At 40.0% G+C, this 19,734-nt stretch overlaps 1 non-coding gene across 1 annotated transcript; it reads right to left on the bottom strand.

Moving 5' to 3' along the window:
* Positions 1-10,144: 10,144 nt before the first annotated feature.
* On the bottom strand, positions 10,145-10,248 carry LOC112753718 (small nucleolar RNA R71). The gene has a single exon (XR_003178089.1). It is a non-coding gene; the product is annotated as a small nucleolar RNA R71 (small nucleolar RNA).
* Positions 10,249-19,734: the final 9,486 nt, after the last annotated feature.

The following is a 19,734-nucleotide window of genomic DNA, read 5'->3' on the forward strand; positions in this document are numbered from 1 at the left end:
CACTTTCATTTTTGATTTGATGCAATCATCCAAAAATATTGAAAACAATTTGTTGCAAGGCAACACCAAACTTAGAATGTAACCATATGCCAATTTATTGAATTTAAACAAAACAAAGAACGAAAAGAAAGCAGAGAAGAAAAATTATACCTACGGTTGACATGTTGTTCACATTCTTCCTATTCTTCCAGTTTGTTAAGAGGAATGACTTAAGGGAGGAGAAGATTCAGCTATTGCCCCCTGTCTTGGTTTCCTCTCAGCAAGCTTTCTTTTGTACATGGCTTGATTGAGCTTGCTTGCTATTGGTCCAGGGGTTGGATTGCTTGTGGTTGACCTCCTCTTGAATGTTGTCCTTGGTAGCTTGGTCACAATCCTCTTCTTGGTGCTTTTGTTAATTGCCTTCACTTCCTTGAATCCAAGTCTTGGTTGTTGTGTGATTGTTGGAGTCTTCTTTTCATCAAGAGCCTCTTGTATTGGTGGTTCCCTGAGCTCTTCCTCTGTGCACTTCTCTACTTCACTTGAGTGTGAATTCTTTTGAGTATCTTCCTTCATTTCTTCTTCATGATTTTCCATTAATTCTTTTGGGAGGGAAATTTCATGTTCCTCTATCACCTCAATTAGCTTCTGTGAATATAAAATCCTTGGCTCATGTCCCTCATCCTTTATTGCAATTTCACTTGCAACAGGGACCTTTTGTTCTTGTTTTTCCACTTCCTCACTCACAATTTGGTCTTCATCCTCACTGTTTGATGGTTCTAAGTTCCCCCTTGTTTGCTCTAAGGGCCCATTCATCTTCTTGAAAAGGATTTCTTTCCAGGATTGGGGTTGTGTGTATCTTTCCACGAGTTTTCTATGTATTTTAATGGCTTGAAGGTAATCCTCATCTGCTGGTTCAAGAGATGAAGGTTGAGAGTAGTTTTGGTGACATGGATGTGTTGTGGTAAAGTTGTGTTGAGGGGTGTGGAATGAGTTGTGTGATTGATGGGATGACTTGTATGGATTTTGGAGAAAACTTTGTGTTGAGGCATAATCAAGTGATGAAGAACTTTCAAATGAGAAACTGGGACGTGAGGTTGGATGCTCTTTCATTCCTTGGTGATACTCCCAGCCACCATGAGAATAATGACTTGAATCATTTTGTGGTGGTGGAAAGTATCCCATATGATTCTCTTGCTCATCTTGTGTCTCTGAAGCAAATCTCCATGAATTAGAGTGCTCAGAATTGGTATTTTCTTGGTGATATTCCCAGCCACCATTAGAGATTGGTGATGGTGAGTAATATCCCATAAAATTATTTTGATCATAAGATGAGTTGAACTCCATTTGAATTTTGTAAAACACAACACCAAACAAAATTGAAATTCATGTCTCAGATGATATTTGCTTAGTGAGGCAAAAACACAAACAGCTTGGTTTCAAGAACAAAAACAAAGAAAATGCTTAATCTAGACTTCTCACCCACTTAATCATTGTTGATCTAAATCAATCCCCGGCAACGGCACCAAAAACTTGATGGTATTTTTTGTGGAAAACTGAATTTTCCAAAAAACCAAAAACTCACCGGCAAGTGTACCGGGTCGCATCAAGTAGTAAAACTCACATAGAGTGAGGTCGATCCCACAGGGATTGATGGATCAAGCAACTTTAGTGGGTGATTAGTTTAGTCAAGCTAACATTGAGTGATTTGAGTGACAATTGAAACAACAGAAAGTAAATGACAAGAAGAATTAAAGTGCAGAAAGTAATATTGGACAGAAACTTAAAGAGCAAGAAATGTAAATTGCAAGAATCTTAAGTGACAAGAAATGTAAATTACATGAAATATAAAGGGGAGTGGGTGCTGAAAATTAAAATTCAACAGGAAAGTGTAAATAGCAATCAAACATAGAAGTAAAAGGTGCAAAATCATGCAACAGATCAAAACAGAAAAGGGAAATTGCTTGAAGAATTCAAAATAGAAAAGCAGTGCTTAATTTGCAGCAATTTAAAAGTGGTTCAAGATCTCATGAGTGAAAGAGACTAGAAAACAAGTCTAGATCTCAAATCCTTCATTGATTTAACAAGAACAATTGCAAAATGAAAATGAAAGAGTAAATTGCAGAAGAGGAACAAGAGAAGTTGCAGATGGAGAATGAAAACAGAATTCCTTCCAATCTCAATCCAAAAATTCAAAACAGAGAAGAAAACTAAGAAAGAAAGCAAAATGAAAACTAAAGAGTGCACAACTCCCTATTGGACCTAGCCTCTTTTCTAATCAAGCTCCCCCTAACAAAGATGAAAATGATGCCTTATATAGGCTTTACAAAATGAAAATGAATATGAAATGAAAAACAAATTACAATTGAATGAAATTCCTAATCTAATTGATCCTTATGCCTTTGAGTAATGATAATGGGCTTAGCTTGCTTTGGATTTGAGAAAGAGTGGGTCTGGATGACCTTGGTTCAATTGATGAAGAATTGTGTTCAACGAGAATTTTAATTGAATTTTGGCCCATGTGATAATTTCTCCCAGGAGGATGCTCAGCTCACAAGGTGACTGAGCATTGGGGCCTTGTGCGCATGTCCTGCTCCCTGACCGTGTCACATGTTGCGCGCTCCACTCTTGGTCCGTGTCAAATGGTTGTGGGATGCACCATGAGTAGTGCTCAGCTCTCCAAGTGAGCTGAGCATTGGAGCTTCCAAGGGGAGGTCCCAAGTTCAAGCCTTGGTGAAAGCATTTGGGGAGCAATTTTCCTTGATTTTTCATGAAGAAAAACACGACAAAGCTCTCCAAGTGAGCACAGTGCTCTCTAAGTGAGCGCTATTAGAAGCGCCTCTTTGTCTTGGAGTGAGGCTCCCTCTTCGAATCTTGGTGGTTGCACTTTGGTCTATTTTTGCTTATTTTTAGCCCTTAAAGATGCATTTTGTTCATGCCTCAATTTCATGCCAAATATGGGTTGCCATATATCGTTGGAAAGCTCTGAATGTCAGCTTTCCAACGCAACTAGAAGCACATCAATCGGACATCTGTAGCTCAAGTTATAGCCCTTTGAAGAAGGCATGGTCATGCTGTGAGCGCCCAGATTTTAACTTAGCGAAAATTTTGCTTCCAAGCTCATCTTTGCATCAGGGTAATGCTCAGCTCACTTGGAGAGCTGAGCTTTGTATGCTGATTGCCTATTTTCCTTTTATTTGGTCATGGGCCACGCTTTTAAAAGCGTGGCCTAAGGCTCCAAAGTGTGCTCCAACTTCAAAGTGTTCCCCAAAGCTCTTTTTTTTCCCCTTTTTAGCTTATTTTGTGCTTCTTTGCTTATTTTTCTTCTTATTTCCTACATGATTTATAAAATTAAAAGATCAAAGAAATATATCAATTAAGTACAAAAGCATTCAATATTTAAGCAAAAATCATTATTTTCTTGTATGAAAAAGCATAGAAAAACATGACATGGTGACATGTCATCAGTAGTGACAGACACAAAAGGATCAATGGATCCTATTCCAACATGATCGAGAACCGACAGATGATTAGCCGTGCGGTGACAGAGCATTTGGACCATTTTTACTGAGAAGACGGATGGTAGCCATTGACAACGGTGATCCCCCAACATAAAGCTTGCCATGGAAAGGAGTATGAATGATTGAATGAAGGCAGTAGGAAAGCAGAGATTCAGAAGGAGCAAAGCATCTCCATACGCTTATCTGAAATTTTCACCAATGAATTACATAAGTATTTCTATCTTATTTTATATTTTATTTATATTTTAATTATCAAAACCTCATAACCGTTTGAATCTGCCTGACTGAGATTTACAAGATGACCACAGCTTGCTTCAAGCCGACAATCTCGGTGGGATCGACCCTTACTCACGTAAGGTTTATTACTTGGACGACCCAGTGTACTTGCTGGTTAGTTGTGCGGAGTTGTGAAAAAGAATTGAGACTATGAACGTGCGTACCAAGTTTTTGGCACCGTTGAGATCACAATTTCGTGCACCAGCTATGCTCACTCTAGTGAGCATTGTCGTGCATCAAACCAACGAAGGCAAGGAGCGCTCAAATGGCGCTCAAAGAAGTGAGCACTATGCTCAAAAGAAGTGAGCATTTTCGAGCTCTCAACCAAGTAAATAAAGGAACCACATCATGCAAAAAGGTGTTCACCAAGGCTCGAAGGGGGAACCACGCATCAACACTAGACATAGCGCTCATTATTTGAGCGCAGTGCTCACTTAGTGAGCGCTAGTGAGCATGCTTCACCAAGGAAAGTGAGCACAACGCTCACAAAACTGAGCGGAGCACTCCACTGGAGCAGGCCTCCAACTAAAAATTGAACCAAGCCATCTTGGATCCATTTCTTCACAAATCAAAAGGGCTCACTCCAAGCTTTGAAGATCAAAATAGAAAGTGTATAAATAGGATTAAGTTGGATTTGTAAACAACCTTTTGCTCATTTTTAGTTTTACCTTTAGCTCATTTATAGTTTTCACTTTTAATTTTCAATTGTTTTGAAATTGGAATTTGGGAATTTGGATCTAGTTTTCTTTCTGCATTTTCCTTTCTTCTGCAACATCTGCAATCTGTTCTTGGAATTTGAATTGAGATTGAAGAGCTTCATTGATTCAAAATCTGAAAATCATCTTTTATTCTTCTTCTCAATTGTTCTAAGAATTGGATCTAAATTTTCTCTTCTGTTTTAAATTTCATTTTCTTCTGCAATTTATTTTTTGCTTGATCTAGAGAGTAATTGAGAGTTAGATCTACTTTCTAACCTCATTGCTCTTCTTCGATCTTCAATTTCTCTTTAAGGATTTTATAATTGACTCAAATTCTCTTGCTGTTTTATTTCTTGAAGCAATTTTCCATTTCTGTTCCTGTTACTGAGATCAAGATCTGAAGTCCTGCATCTCAGAGCTTTCTGATTTACTTTAGTTTGCAATTCCTTGTTCAATTCCAAGTCCCAGCACCCAAATCCTTTTACTCTTCAAGCAATTTACATATCTCAGCAATTTAGATTCAGCAATTTATATTTTTTCACTTTAAGTTTCTGCAATTTACTTTTCTTGCAATTAAAGTTTTAGTTCATTTACTTTCTTGAACTCTAAGTTTCATGCAATTTAATTTTTTTGCACTTTCAGATTCAGTCAATCCACTTTCTGCACTTTATTTTTCTGCTCAATTTACATTCTGCACTTCTATTTACTTGCAATTTAGCTTCTGTCAATCAAAAATATTCAAAATCACTCAATTCACTAACTAAATTCATCACCTAACTAAAATTGCTCAATTCATCAATCCCTGTGGGATCGACCTCACTTTTGTGAGTTATTACTACTTGATGCGACCAGGTACACTTGCCGGTGAGTTTTGTGTGGAATTATTTTTCCCTCATTAGGACGCTGACAACAGGAAGTCCAAGGGAATGCTGTTTACTCATCTTTCTAGGGAGGCTAGGACGTGGCAGTAGATCGTTGCCCATTACGTCATGCCGACCACCCACTTTACAGAGATTCCGGTCGACATGCTCGTCCTGATCGGTTGCGTTATGGAGGGGAATGAGGTATACTTCCTTCGATTGGATTACTAAAAACATCTCGGACGAAGTCAAAACAACTCGAAAAACATAATCTAGCATAGTACAAGCGATAAAAGGAAACCCCAGGACCTACACCAAAAAGATCCAGGGGCATCCTTTGGAGGCAGTCAGGGAACAAGGATTTAGGAAAACCTACAAGACTAACGTCCCAATAAAACTCGCAGCAAAGACAGAGAAAAAACCTTTTTCAAAGACGCAACATCCCCAGAAAGCTACAAATCAAACAGAATCGAAATAGCTACCGCCCAAATTCACAGTCTCAGCTTATCAGCAAACAAATAGCAAAGCATATCAAGAAGAAAGTCATCAAAGACGCCACCTTTTTCAGAGAAATAAATTCTCCCCAGAAAAAGCAAAACAACACAAAGAAAACCAAAATGAGCCATCAGAAAAAATCGCTAGCTTTTACGGAATTCATCAGCAAAAGCTATCAGCATGACGGAAAACATCAAAGGAACAATCTTTCAAGAAAACAAGCAGTATGAACCCGAGAATACAAAGGGACCATTTCAAAAGCAAGAAAAATCCCCAAATAGTGAAACAAGCATGCGCACAGTGATACGAAAAGATTCAGATTCTCCAAGAATGCACTTCAAGAGAAAAATCGAAACTTTATAAAAAACCGAAGGTAAAACGACGAAAGAAGTAAAGAAACAGGAGAGTAGAACCAACCTGGAGAAAGATTCTGAAGAAAGTGAAAAACTGGAGCGACGAAGCTTGGAAACCGTCTCCTGAGCAAAGCAACAACAAAGTACCAAGACAAAGCGTCGCAGAAAAAAACAAGCTTCAGGCGAAACAGAAAAACAGAGAGAAAAGAGGGGAAGTTACAGAAAAAAGAAAAAACTGTTTCTCAAGTGCAAAATTCAAAATAAAAGATCCAAGATAAACGAAGCATTAACAATCAATTAATGAGGGTATTAAAACCTTGCACATTCCCAAGGCTACAGCACTAATGCAAACGCCCGAGCTTTTAGAAGAAAGGAAAAAAAAACGTTCCACATTCAAAAAGGAGAAATTTACAAAGATGAAGTCGACAAAATGCTCGAGTTTGGCTTTACCAGAGAAGGATCGAAGTCCTATGAATAAGACTCGACCTCAGAAAGAAATACCGAGCTCGAGCAGGGGCACTGTTCATACCCTGGGTCGAGCTATCCGACCCGGGATGTTTAGCGACAAGGCGACCGACCTCTTCAAGTCAGACTATCCGACCTCTTTTCAAGGAGCTCGGCCAAATCGCCAGAAAAGCCCAATAAAGGGCCCAGATAGAGGAACACGACCCAAATCCAAAGGCGGCCCAAGCCTACAGAGATAAGGGCGGTTCCCTGGAAAGATGACCTCACCCAAAGATAAGATAAGATAAGATAACTAACTTATTGATGCCAAGGCATCTTAGGCTAGTTTCACTAGCCTTTTTCTTTTATTTTTAGTTGTTTTATGCATTTTCTTGAGCCTTAAGTAATCATTTGGGTCAAATAGTCATGCTTGTCTTAAATCATTCAACATGAAGATTTTGATGCAAATTCCATGAGTTTTTAGTTATATTCCTTGAATGCTATGAATGGAAGATTTATCATGAAATTTTGCAAGACTTTGATGCAGTTGTTTGGATGATTTCAGGGAAGAAGAGGCTAGGCAAGGAAGCAACAAAATCAATAAAGGAAGCTTGAATATCACATGTGGAGTTTAAGCTCCAGTTTAAGCTTAAACTGGAGCTTAAACGCCAAAACCATGAGAGCTAAGGAAATGCTGAAAGTGGCGTTTAACCTCCAGTTTAACCTTAAACTGGAAGTTAAACGCCAGAAATGGGAAATGCACCAGGGAGCCATTTCCACGTTTAAGCTCCAGTTTAACCTTAAACTGGAGCTTAAACGTGTTCGACCAAGTTTTCTCCTCCAGGGTTGCTTTCTCCATTTCCACGTTTAAGCTCCAGTTTAACCTTAAACTGGAGCTTAAACGTGTTCGACACCTCCAGGGCTACCTTTCTCAGCTTCCACGTTTAAGCTCCAGTTTAACCTTAAACTGGAGCTTAAACGTGTTCGACCTCCAGGGCTGCCTTTCTCTATTCCCACGTTTAAGCTCCAGTTTAACCTTAAACTGGAGCTTAAACGTGTTCGACCTCCAGGGCTGCCTTTCTCTATTCCCACGTTTAAGCTCCAGTTTAACCTTAAACTGGAGCTTAAACATGTTCGACCTCCAGGGCTGCCTTTCCTATCTCCACGTTTAAGCTTCAGTTTAACCTTAAACTGAAGCTTAAACGTGTTCGACTACGTTACCCTCCAGGGCTGCCTTCTTCCATTTCCACGTTTAAGCTTCAGTTTAACCTTAAACTGAAGCTTAAACGTGCTTCCACAAAAGGCATCACTGGAAGTGTCTGGCGTTTAAGCTGCAGTTTAAGCTTAAACTGCAACTTAAACGCCACTCTTGGAAAAGGTTTCTGGGCCAAAAATATTGCAGTTTAAGTTAGCTTTTGAACACAAACATTAACTTAAACTTACTCTGGTATGAAACCCAATTGAATATCATGGTTTATGAGATTGGGCCTGAAGGATTGATGAGTCTGGAATTTCAATTTGTTGAGTCATGTGTCATTACTTGATTATCACTAAGTTGGCTCAATGAATGTTACAGAATTTGGATCAGCAGCCTCATCAAGATTATGGATCATAAACCCAAAGCAAAAGGAAAGCAGGGAGAGGCCTCAAAGCCCAAGAAACACAACAGAAGCTCAATATAGAAAGTGTATAAATAGGATAGAATTTAAGTTAGGAGGAACTTTTACCTTTTCATTTTTTGCTAGTTTTCATACCTTTGTAATTGAATTCAGAGCTATGACTCACTAAACCCCCTTTCATTGGGTTAGGGAGCTCTATTGTAATTCAATGAATCAATAATAGTTTATCTTCTTCTTCAATCTTTTCTCTTGAATTTTGTTAGAAAGCTTCTCGATCTAATTCCATTGGGTAGTTGTCTTGGGAAAGAAACTACCCATAATTGGAATCCTTCGGAACCTTGGGAAAGGAATGGAGGATTCATGCTAGAGAAGCTTTCTCACAGTGAATTGGATTGGGGTTTGGATGGATATTGTGACATGTAATCCTACCAAATTGTGGTTCATGAAACTGTGTGGTATAATCAGTGATCGAGCATCATCTCTTCTTATGAACATTTAAGCCAAGGGATTGGAAATTTGTTTGTTTTTAGAGAGAATTGGTGAGCCAAGGGATTGGGATCCAATCATATAAGATTGCCAAGCAAAATTCAATGAACGCATTGGTTGAGGAAGAGATAAACATGTTTTGATTCGGAGATCTCAATATCTCCTATAACCCAATGAATTCCCCATTTCTGATTTCCACTTTCTCTTTACATTCTGCAACTCAATTCATGCAATCACCCCCATTCCCTTTTAATTTCAGCAATTTAGCTTCTGCTCTTTAATTCATGCAATTTAAGATTCCGCCATTTCAATTTCTTGTCATTTACGTTTCCCGCCAATTTTACATTCCGCAATTCTCATCTAAATCTTGATTCCGCTCAACTAGAACATACTTCTAATCCGAATTGCTCACTCAACCAATCCTTGTGGGATTCGACCTCACTCTATTGTGAGTTTTTACTTAACGATAACTGGTGCACTTGCCGGAAGGAATTTTGCCGATCGTGCAATTTCCTAAATCGTAGCATAACAAGTTTATGCGCATCAAGTTTATGGCGCCGTTGCCGGGGATTGGTTTTCGATTGATAATTCTCAAATTGGAAGTTAACTAGATTGAGCATATTTTTTTTGTTTTGATTAATTCAGTACAAGTTACTTGTTGAATTTTAATTTCTGCACTCTGTTACATGCTTTCTTTCTTTATGCCTTTAAATTCAAGCAACTAACTCACTGACTCACTAACTGTTTGAATTAATTCCTCAACTGCTCTAACCATACTCTTCCATTAACCAAGAGTATTTCACTTGTTTGTTGCCTGTGCTGTGTTCTTGTATGACAGGTAGGAGAGGAGAGACATCAACTCCTCCATATACCGAACCAGAGAGGACCCTTCATAGACTTAGAAGGGAAGCAAGAGGGAAGAGAGTACTGGGAGAAGAAGAATCTGAAGGAGAATCTGAGGACAATTTTGAGGAAGCTTTAGATCTCAACATGGATAGAGAAGTTCACAACCATGAGAGAGCTGATGGAAACAATGCGATTCCTGAGAGGAGGGTTCTTAGTTCATACATAAACCCAACCTCTGGGAATTGTGGTAGCAGCATTCAGAAACCACCCATTCAGGCCAACAATTTTGAGCTCAAACCACAGCTAATATCACTTGTGGAGAATCATTGTTCATTTGGTGGGAGTGCTAATGAAGACCCAAACCAACATCTCACAAAATTCCTGAGAATTTGCGACACTGTGAAGTCCAATGGAGTCCAGGAAGATGCCTATAAACTGCTTTTGTTCCCATTTTCACTTAGGGACAAGGCAGCTAAGTGGCTGGAATCATTCCCAAGGGGAAGCCTAACAACATGGGACGAGGTGGAAAGCAAGTTTCTGGCACGTTTCTACCCCCCACAAAAGGTCAATAGGCTTCGATCTGAGGTTTAGACTTTTAGACAACAAGATGGTGAAACTCTCTACGAGGCATGGGAGAGATTCAAGGATTTGACAAGGAAATGCCCACCAGACATGTTCCATGACTGGGTGCAATTGCATATTTTCTATGATGGACTCTCTTATGAATCAAGGAAGGCTGTAGACCATTCATCAGGAAGTTCATTGAACAGGAAAAAGACTGTGGAAGAAGCCATTGAAGTGATTGAGACAGTGGCTGAGAATGAGTACTACTATGCATCAGAGAGACACAACACTAAGGGAGTCATGGAGCTGAACCATGTTGATACAATTTTAGCCCAAAACAAGGTGTTTGCCAAGCAACTAGCAGAGCTTACCAGGCAATTAGAAACAAAGCAAGTGGCTGCAATACACACACAAGATCAAGAGGAAGTAAGCATTGAAGGAGGTGATTGGGAAGAGGCCAACTATGTGGGAAACCAACAAAGGCAACCATATGATCCACATTCCAACACTTACAACCCAGGCTGGAAAAACCACCCAAACTTTGGGTGGGGAAACCAGCAAAACCAACATAACAAGTCCACATACCAAAACTCCAACCAAAGATCATACCAAGCCACACAAAACACTTACTCTCAACCACCATATCATAGCCAAAATAATCAACCTACCCAACCTAACCCAAACCAACAATTTCAAGATCAATTAAACAGGATAGAAGGAATGCTGGCACACATGGGTCAGGACATAATTGAGTTGAAAAGCTTCAGGGATGATGTGAGATCTACCTTAAGAAACCATGGTGAAAAACTCAAGAGGATGGAGTCTCAAGTAGGAGAGCTATCTCAACAGGCCCCCAAATCAACCGCAGTGTTCCCTAGTGACACAGAAAAGAATCCTAAAGGGGAACAAAAAAGAGTAAGATGGGAAGAATGCAAGGCCATCACCATATTGAAGGAAGTCTCAGAAGAAGAAGGAATTGGACCCTCAGAACAGGAGCCAGAAATCTTGAAGGAAGGTGTGGAGGAAGCTAAGCAGGAAAGTGAAACTGAGCAAGCCAAGGAATTGCAAAAAGGCACGATGGAAACATACCAACCAAAAGCACCATTTCCTCAGAGGTTAGGAGGAGGTGAAAAAGGGAAAACCTATTCAAGGTTTTTAGAGACATTTAAGTCTCTCCACATCAATATTCCCTTTCTTGAGATTCTCCAGCAAATGCCTACACATATCAAGTATTTAAAGGAATTGTTGAGCAAGAAAAGAGTTTTGAAGGGAGGACAAACGGTAACAATGAACAAAGAATGCAGTGCCCTCATCAAGAAGGACACAGTCTCTAAGAAAACAGACCCAGGAAGTTTTCATATCCCCTGCATCATAGGGGAAACAAAAATTGACAGAGGATTCTGTGATCTAGGAGCTAGCATAAATGTGATGCCTCTAACTCTTATGAAGAGGCTACAACTGAATGAGGTGAGATCTACTGATGTAATCATACAACTGGCTAACAAAACTCAGAAGCAAGCTGAAGGGGTAGTTGAGAATGTGCTGGTGAAAGTGGGAGATTATTACTTCCCCACAGACTTTGTCATTTTGGACATGGAGGAAAGCTACTTACACCCTATCATTCTGGGCAGGCCTTTCCTAGCCACTACTAGAGCGCTAATAGATGTAGAACAAGGAGAGCTAATTCTGAGAATACATGATGAATAGCTCATTTTCAAAGTTTTCAAACCTGCATCTGAGCCTGAACCAGAACCTGAAAAGCCTAAGGATGATAGTAGCCATCTGTGTTTGGAGGAAAGTAATCCAGCAGCTGAAACTCTAAAACAGTCCTTGGAAGGCAAACAAGAGTTGCAAGAGTTAAAGCCACAAGAATCAATGGAAACAGATCAGAAGGATCCTCCTGGCATAAGGGTCAATGAAGAAATCCTCAAGAGAAAGGGAAGAATGGTAGGGAAATTGCCAAGAGGGTGGAGAAACAAGAAAATTCCCACTGAAGGTTTTTCTCCGGGAGATAAAGTGATATCAAGTCATTATCTGCCAATCCCACCTGGCCTCAAAACCATTCCTTCCCAGCTCCCTCAAGTGTTCACAATCAGGAAAGTTCTTTCTATGGAACATTTAGAGGTCATGAAGGAATCAAATGGGGACATTTTCATAGTGAGAGGAGAAGACATCAAGCACTACAATCCACCCTAACAAGGGACAACCGTCAAGCTAGTGACGTTAAAGAAGCGCTTCATGGGAGGCAACCCATGTTTTAGTATCCTTACTCTTTATTGTTTTGTTTTACATCTAATAAAGCATGGTTTCTTATGCATGAACTTGAATCCTCAGGACAACTGTTGATAAAGTGCACTAAACATTGCATGTAAATTACAATTGGTCTCTAAGTTTGGTGTGCCTGAAGGCACTCCCAAATCATATTCAAATTGTATTCAATCTTTCATTCAAGGTGCACGACCAAACATTAAGTTTGGTGTTCCTTTTGAACACAGTTAATGAAAAGCAAGAAGTTCCTCTGGATTTAGAAATTCATGACAAGTATACCATTTGCATGTTTTAATACTTTGATTTCAATTACTCTAGGTAGTAAAATTGTTTAGGATCAAAGAGCCAAAGTGACTAGGATTTATTAGAATTATGCACATTCATTAAGGACAACCAACATGGATTCCATGTCATCAGGAGACATTACCAAACACTAAGTTTGGTGTCCAGTAATAAGTGTGCATACATACAAAGGTCACGGCTATAAGCTCAGGAAGTCAATCATTGATTTACAATTCAAAAAGAAGGAAAAACATGTACAAGTACTATTCACTATTCACATGACCGAAAAAAAATGATAGCAAATTTGTTTGTTTGTGCAGGTACAAAAGGAAAGATAAGAATGGAGGAAAAAGAGAAGGGGGAGGTACGGTGCTTGGTCAAAAAGGAAGTTCACAAGTCTTTGAAACTAACACATGGGAAAAGGAAGGATGATGAACAACAAAGAAGATGCTAAAAGGTTGTATTGTCACTTAATTGCTTGTACTTTGAATTGCTGATATTGGAAGTTTGCATGCACCCCTGCTTTAAGTTTGAGTCATTGCAGATTTTGTTTGTCTGTTTGTTTAATTTCCAAATAAGTGATAGTCTAAGTGTCTGGATAAACTTCACTTGCTTAAATGTATGCTTGCCATGCTAGTTCTGTTTCCAAAAATAAAAGAAAAGTTTGAACAAAAGTAACTCAATTCCATTTAGTAAGAAATCAAATAAGATTAAGTGATGGTATGCATGTTTGATTGAATAGTCAGCTCACTAAGAAATAAAGTTAGAATCGTCACTTTTAGTGGAAATTAGGATGCTGTCTATGGATCTTGATGAATAAATGTCTTTGGCCATGAAAAAGAAAGAAGAAGAAGAAGAAAAAGCCACTGAAAAAGGGCAACCAAAAAGCAAAAAAATTGAGAAAATAAGCTAGGCACCAATGGTTTGAACTTCTGAGACAAATGCCTGTGGTGTTTATGTATTAAGGATATGCTTGGATGAATAGGTTCTGAGGAGTGTTTCAACACTTGGTAACTTGGGTTAACTAACCCGGGATTATCAACCAAAAGTCCATTATCAAGAGCAACCTAAATACAAAACATTTAGTCACACAAAGAGGTGCTGGGTACCAATGTCTCAAGAAGAAATGTGAACTAAAATGCCTGTAGTGGATATGTGTAGTACACTGATAAGAAAAAGAAAATGCCAAAGGCTTGTGCAACACATGACACTGAGCAACAAGGAGCAAATAAGCTCAAAGAAAAAGAAAAACAAAGAAAAGAAACTTGCCAAGGATATGTGAATAACAAGAGGCCATAGCAGTGTTTTAGTGGAAACATAAAAAGTGACATTCTTACCTAAGAAACAATAAAGTGATGCTGCAACAACTTTCTGCATGAACACGCCATTAATCAATGTCAATTACTTACTGATATGGCTAATGAATTTACTTTCTGTTTCATTCTTTCTTCTCAATAATTCAGAACTTGCTTGGGGACAAGCAAGGATTAAGTTTGGTGTTGTGATGCCAAGGCATCTTAGGCTAGTTTCACTAGCCTTTTTCTTTTATTTTTAGTTGTTTTATGCATTTTCTTGAGCCTTAAGTAATCATTTGGGCCAAATAGTCATGCTTGTCTTAAATCATTCAACATGAAGATTTTGATGCAAATTCCATGAGTTTTTAGTTATATTCCTTGAATGCTATGAATGGAAGATTTCTCATGAAATTTTGCAAGACTTTGATGCAGTTGTTTGGATGATTTCAGGGAAGAAGAGGCTAGGCAAGGAAGCAACAAAATCAATAAAGGAAGCTTGAATATCACATGTGGAGTTTAAGCTCCAGTTTAAGCTTAAACTGGAGCTTAAACGCCAAAACCATGAGAGCTAAGGAAATGCTGAAAGTGGCGTTTAACCTCCAGTTTAACCTTAAACTGGAAGTTAAACGCCAGAAATGGGAAATGCACCAGGGAGCCATTTCCACGTTTAAGCTCCAGTTTAACCTTAAACTGGAGCTTAAACGTGTTCGACCAAGTTTTCTCCTCCAGGGTTGCTTTCTCCATTTCCACGTTTAAGCTCCAGTTTAACCTTAAACTGGAGCTTAAACATGTTCGACACCTCCAGGGCTACCTTTCTCAGCTTCCACGTTTAAGCTCCAGTTTAACCTTAAACTGGAGCTTAAACGTGTTCGACCTCCAGGGCTGCCTTTCTCTATTCCCACGTTTAAGCTCCAGTTTAACCTTAAACTGGAGCTTAAACGTGTTCGACCTCCAGGGCTGCCTTTCTCTATTCCCACGTTTAAGCTCCAGTTTAACCTTAAACTGGAGCTTAAACGTGTTCGACCTCCAGGGCTGCCTTTCCTATCTCCACGTTTAAGCTTCAGTTTAACCTTAAACTGAAGCTTAAACGTGTTCGACTACGTTACCCTCCAGGGCTGCCTTCTTCCATTTCCACGTTTAAGCTTCAGTTTAACCTTAAACTGAAGCTTAAACGTGCTTCCACAAAAGGCATCACTGGAAGTGTCTGGCGTTTAAGCTGCAGTTTAAGCTTAAACTGCAACTTAAACGCCACTCTTGGAAAAGGTTTCTGGGCCAAAAATATTGCAGTTTAAGTTAGCTTTTGAACACAAACATTAACTTAAACTTACTCTGGTATGAAACCCAACTGAATATCATGGTTTATGGGATTGGGCCTGAAGGATTGATGAGTCTGGAATTTCAATTTGTTGAGTCATGTGTCATTACTTGATTATCACTAAGTTGGCTCAATGAATGTTACAGAATTTGGATCAGCAGCCTCATCAAGATTATGGATCATAAACCCAAAGCAAAAGGAAAGCAGGGAGAGGCCTCAAAGCCCAAGAAACACAACAGAAGCTCAATATAGAAAGTGTATAAATAGGATAGAATTTAAGTTAGGAGGAACTTTTACCTTTTCATTTTTTGCTAGTTTTCATACCTTTGTAATTGAATTCAGAGCTATGACTCACTAAACCCCCTTTCATTGGGTTAGGGAGCTCTATTGTAATTCAATGAATCAATAATAGTTTATCTTCTTCTTCAATCTTTTCTCTTGAATTTTGTTAGAAAGCTTCTCGATCTAATTCCATTGGGTAGTTGTCTTGGGAAAGAAACTACCCATAATTGGAATCCTTCGGAACCTTGGGAAAGGAATGGAGGATTCATGCTAGAGAAGCTTTCTCACAGTGAATTGGATTGGGGTTTGGATGGATATTGTGACATGTAATCCTACCAAATTGTGGTTCATGAAACTGTGTGGTATAATCAGTGATCGAGCATCATCTCTTCTTATGAACATTTAAGCCAAGGGATTGGAAATTTGTTTGTTTTTAGAGAGAATTGGTGAGCCAAGGGATTGGGATCCAATCATATAAGATTGCCAAGCAAAATTCAATGAACGCATTGGTTGAGGAAGAGATAAACATGTTTTGATTCGGAGATCTCAATATCTCCTATAACCCAATGAATTCCCCATTTCTGATTTCCACTTTCTCTTTACATTCTGCAACTCAATTCATGCAATCACCCCCATTCCCTTTTAATTTCAGCAATTTAGCTTCTGCTCTTTAATTCATGCAATTTAAGATTCCGCCATTTCAATTTCTTGTCATTTACGTTTCCCGCCAATTTTACATTCCGCAATTCTCATCTAAATCTTGATTCCGCTCAACTAGAACATACTTCTAATCCGAATTGCTCACTCAACCAATCCTTGTGGGATTCGACCTCACTCTATTATGAGTTTTTACTTAACGATAACCGGTGCACTTGCCGGAAGGAATTTTGCCGATCGTGCAATTTCCTAAATCGTAGCATAACAAGTTTATGCGCATCACTTATCTTATCTAAAAAGGTCACTCCACACTACTATAAATACACTGGAGCATCCAGGTATAACTCATACTCTGATTCTACTAAAAACCTACTTAATACCCTTGCTAACTTAAGCATTGGAGTCCCTTGCAGGTACCCCCACCCTCCGGTGACAAAGGATCAGCAGTGTAATCAGTCCAACAAGTCGGATGCAGCCACTTCGTCTACCATCCACCAGCCGGGCATGTCAGCTCCGACCAATATAGAAGATCTCATCCGAGGTCAACCTACTGTTTCTGGTAACCCACGGAACAAAGTACAAGAACGAACAGAGAAGTATATCAACATGGAGGAAAACTCTCGACTAGGAGAGACCTCAAAATTTGGGTTCTCCTACTCCTCCCGAGATAAAGACAAAGAATCCCAGAAAAAGGAATATCAACACCGGGAAAAGATCAAAAAATACCACAATTACACCCCTCTTCGGGTGTCCCTTGTGGATGTCTACAGAAAAGTATGCCATACTTAAAAGATACCTCAAGCTCGACCACTCAAAAGCAAAAAAGGAGGAGAAAACCGGGCTGAATATTGTGAATATCATCGAATCTATAGACATGCCACCAACGAATGTTTCGATTTAAAAAATATCATAGAAAAACTAGTAAGAGAAGGAAAGTTAGATCAGTATTTAGCGAGCCGAGCAGACGATACCAGGAAAAGAAGAAGGGACGAGGATGTCGGACGGGCTGAACGACCACCTCGTACGCCCGAGAGATGTGTCCACATGATGCACGGAGGATTTGCTGGAGGAGGGATCTCCAAATCATCTCACAAAAGATATCTTAAAGAAGTATATCCATCAAGGGAAGAGAGGAAACACCCGACATCCCTACAATTACTTTTACCAAAGAGGACGCATTCGGCATCATCCCAGGATACGACGATCCCATGGTCATCACTATCATAGTGGCAAACGCAAATCTCCACCGCACACTGGTAGACCAGGGAAGCTCCGCCGACATCTTGTTCAAAGTTGCCTTCGACAAACTCGGCCTAGAAGAAAAAGAACTCAGAGCATATCCGAACAGGCTGTTAGGGCTGGGAGACACTCCAATTCAACCTCTTGGATACATCTCACTACATTCAACCTTTGGAAAAGGAAACCAGTCAAGAATGCTCAAGATAGGCTACATCGTGGTCAATGTGAGTTCAGCTTACAATGCCTTAATAGGTTGGACGACATTAAATCAGCTCGGCGCAGTAGTCTCGACTCCACATCTATGCATGAAGTTCCCAACTCTAGAAGGGATAGCTACAATAAAAGCAGACCAGAAGACGGCGCGTCGCTGTTATAACGAAAGTCTAAACCTCAGAGGCAGAGGAGAAGAATTCCACACCATCGAACTCGGAGGAGTTCAGAAGCGGGAAGAACTCCGTCCACAAACTAAAGATGAAGTAGAAAAAGTCCAGATCGGAGATATCCCAGACAAAATAACCAATATCGGTACAATCCTAAAAGGAGGCATAAAAGAATCACTTGTACAGTTCTTACGAGACAACGTCGATCACTTTGCATGGAAGGCTGCAGACATGCCAGGCATAGACCCCAAGTTAATGTGTCACAAGCTAGCAGTCTACCCAGGATCTTGGCCAGTGCAACAGAGACGTAGAAAGCTCAGACTAGAATGATCCCAAGCTGTGCAAGAGCAGGTACAAGCTCTACTAGAGGCAGGATTCATAAGAGAAGTCAAGTACTCACTATGGCTAGCTAACGTCGTCTTGGTGAAAAAATCAAATGGGAAATGGCGGATGTGCACCGACTACACTGATCTCAACAAAGCCTGCCCGAAGGATCCCTATCCACTCCCAAGTATCAACGTTCTGGTGGATGCCTCCACCGGATATAAATACCTCTCGTTTATGGACGCCTACACGGGATAAAACTAAATCCCGATGTACCCACCCGACCAAGAAAAAACTTCATTCGTAACCCCAAAAGCAAACTACTGCTACATCGTCATGCCTTTTGGACTCAAAAATGTGGGAGCTACGTATCAGAGATTAATGAATAAGGTCTTTACAGACCACATCGGGAAAATAATGGAGGTCTATGTGGACGACATGTTAATAAAGACACAAAGTGAAGAGACGTTACTGTCCGACCTCACCCAAGTATTCGACACTATAAGAAGGCATGGCATGCGACTTAACCCTGCAAAATGCACCTTTGCAGTAGAAGCTGCCAAATTCTTGGGTTTTATGCTCACACAAAGAGGAATCGAGGGAAATCCGGATAAATGCCGGGCCATACTCGACATGAAGAGCCCGACTTGTGTCAAAGAGGTACAACAACTCAATGGAAGGTTGGCAGCCTTGTCCAGATTTCTAGCTGGATCGGCAATAAGATCTCTCCCCTTCTACGCCACTCTAAGGAAGGGAAAAATGTTCGAATGGACAACGGAGTGTGAACAAGCTTTCCAAGATTTCAAAAGATTCCTGGGACAAGCACCAATTCTAACTCAACCACGGGGAGGAGAACCACTTATATTGTACCTCGCAGTATGAAATCAGGCAGTAGCCTCAGCACTGGTCTGAGAAGATGATAGTGGAGAACAACCTATATACTTCATCAGCAAAGCACTACAAGGGTCCGAACTGAACTACCAAAAAATAGAAAAATTTGCCTATGCTCTCGTACTAACATCTCGACGACTTCGCCCATATTTCCAAGCTCACACCATTAGGGTTCGGACTAACCAGCCCATAAAAGGGATTTTGCAGAAAACAGACCTAGCAGGCAGAATCTTGCAATGGGCAGTCGAGTTGTCTGAATTCGACCTTTAGTATGAAGCTCGGACAGCTATTAAATCACAGTATCTGGTCGATTTTATTGTAGAGTTTACGGACAATCCGGAAATCCCTACAGAATGGAATCTCTACGTAGATGGTTCTTCAAACAAAACCGGAAGTGGCGCAGGCATCATAATAGAAAATGATCAGGGAACCCAAATCGAACTTTTCCTGAAATTCGGGTTCCCCGCTTCAAACAATCAGGCCGAATATGAGGCACTACTAGCGACTCACAAGTAATCACCTCACAAATATCAGGGAGCTACCAAGCCAAGGATCCCACCATGAAAAAGTATTTGGACAAAACTAGGGAACAGCTCGGATAACTCGGGGAATATGAGGTCCGTCACATACCTCGGGAACAGAATGCTCGAGCTGATGCACTCT

The sequence above is a fragment of the Arachis hypogaea genome, chromosome 15 (genome assembly GCF_003086295.3).
Source record: "Arachis hypogaea cultivar Tifrunner chromosome 15, arahy.Tifrunner.gnm2.J5K5, whole genome shotgun sequence".
NCBI lineage: Eukaryota > Viridiplantae > Streptophyta > Magnoliopsida > Fabales > Fabaceae > Arachis > Arachis hypogaea.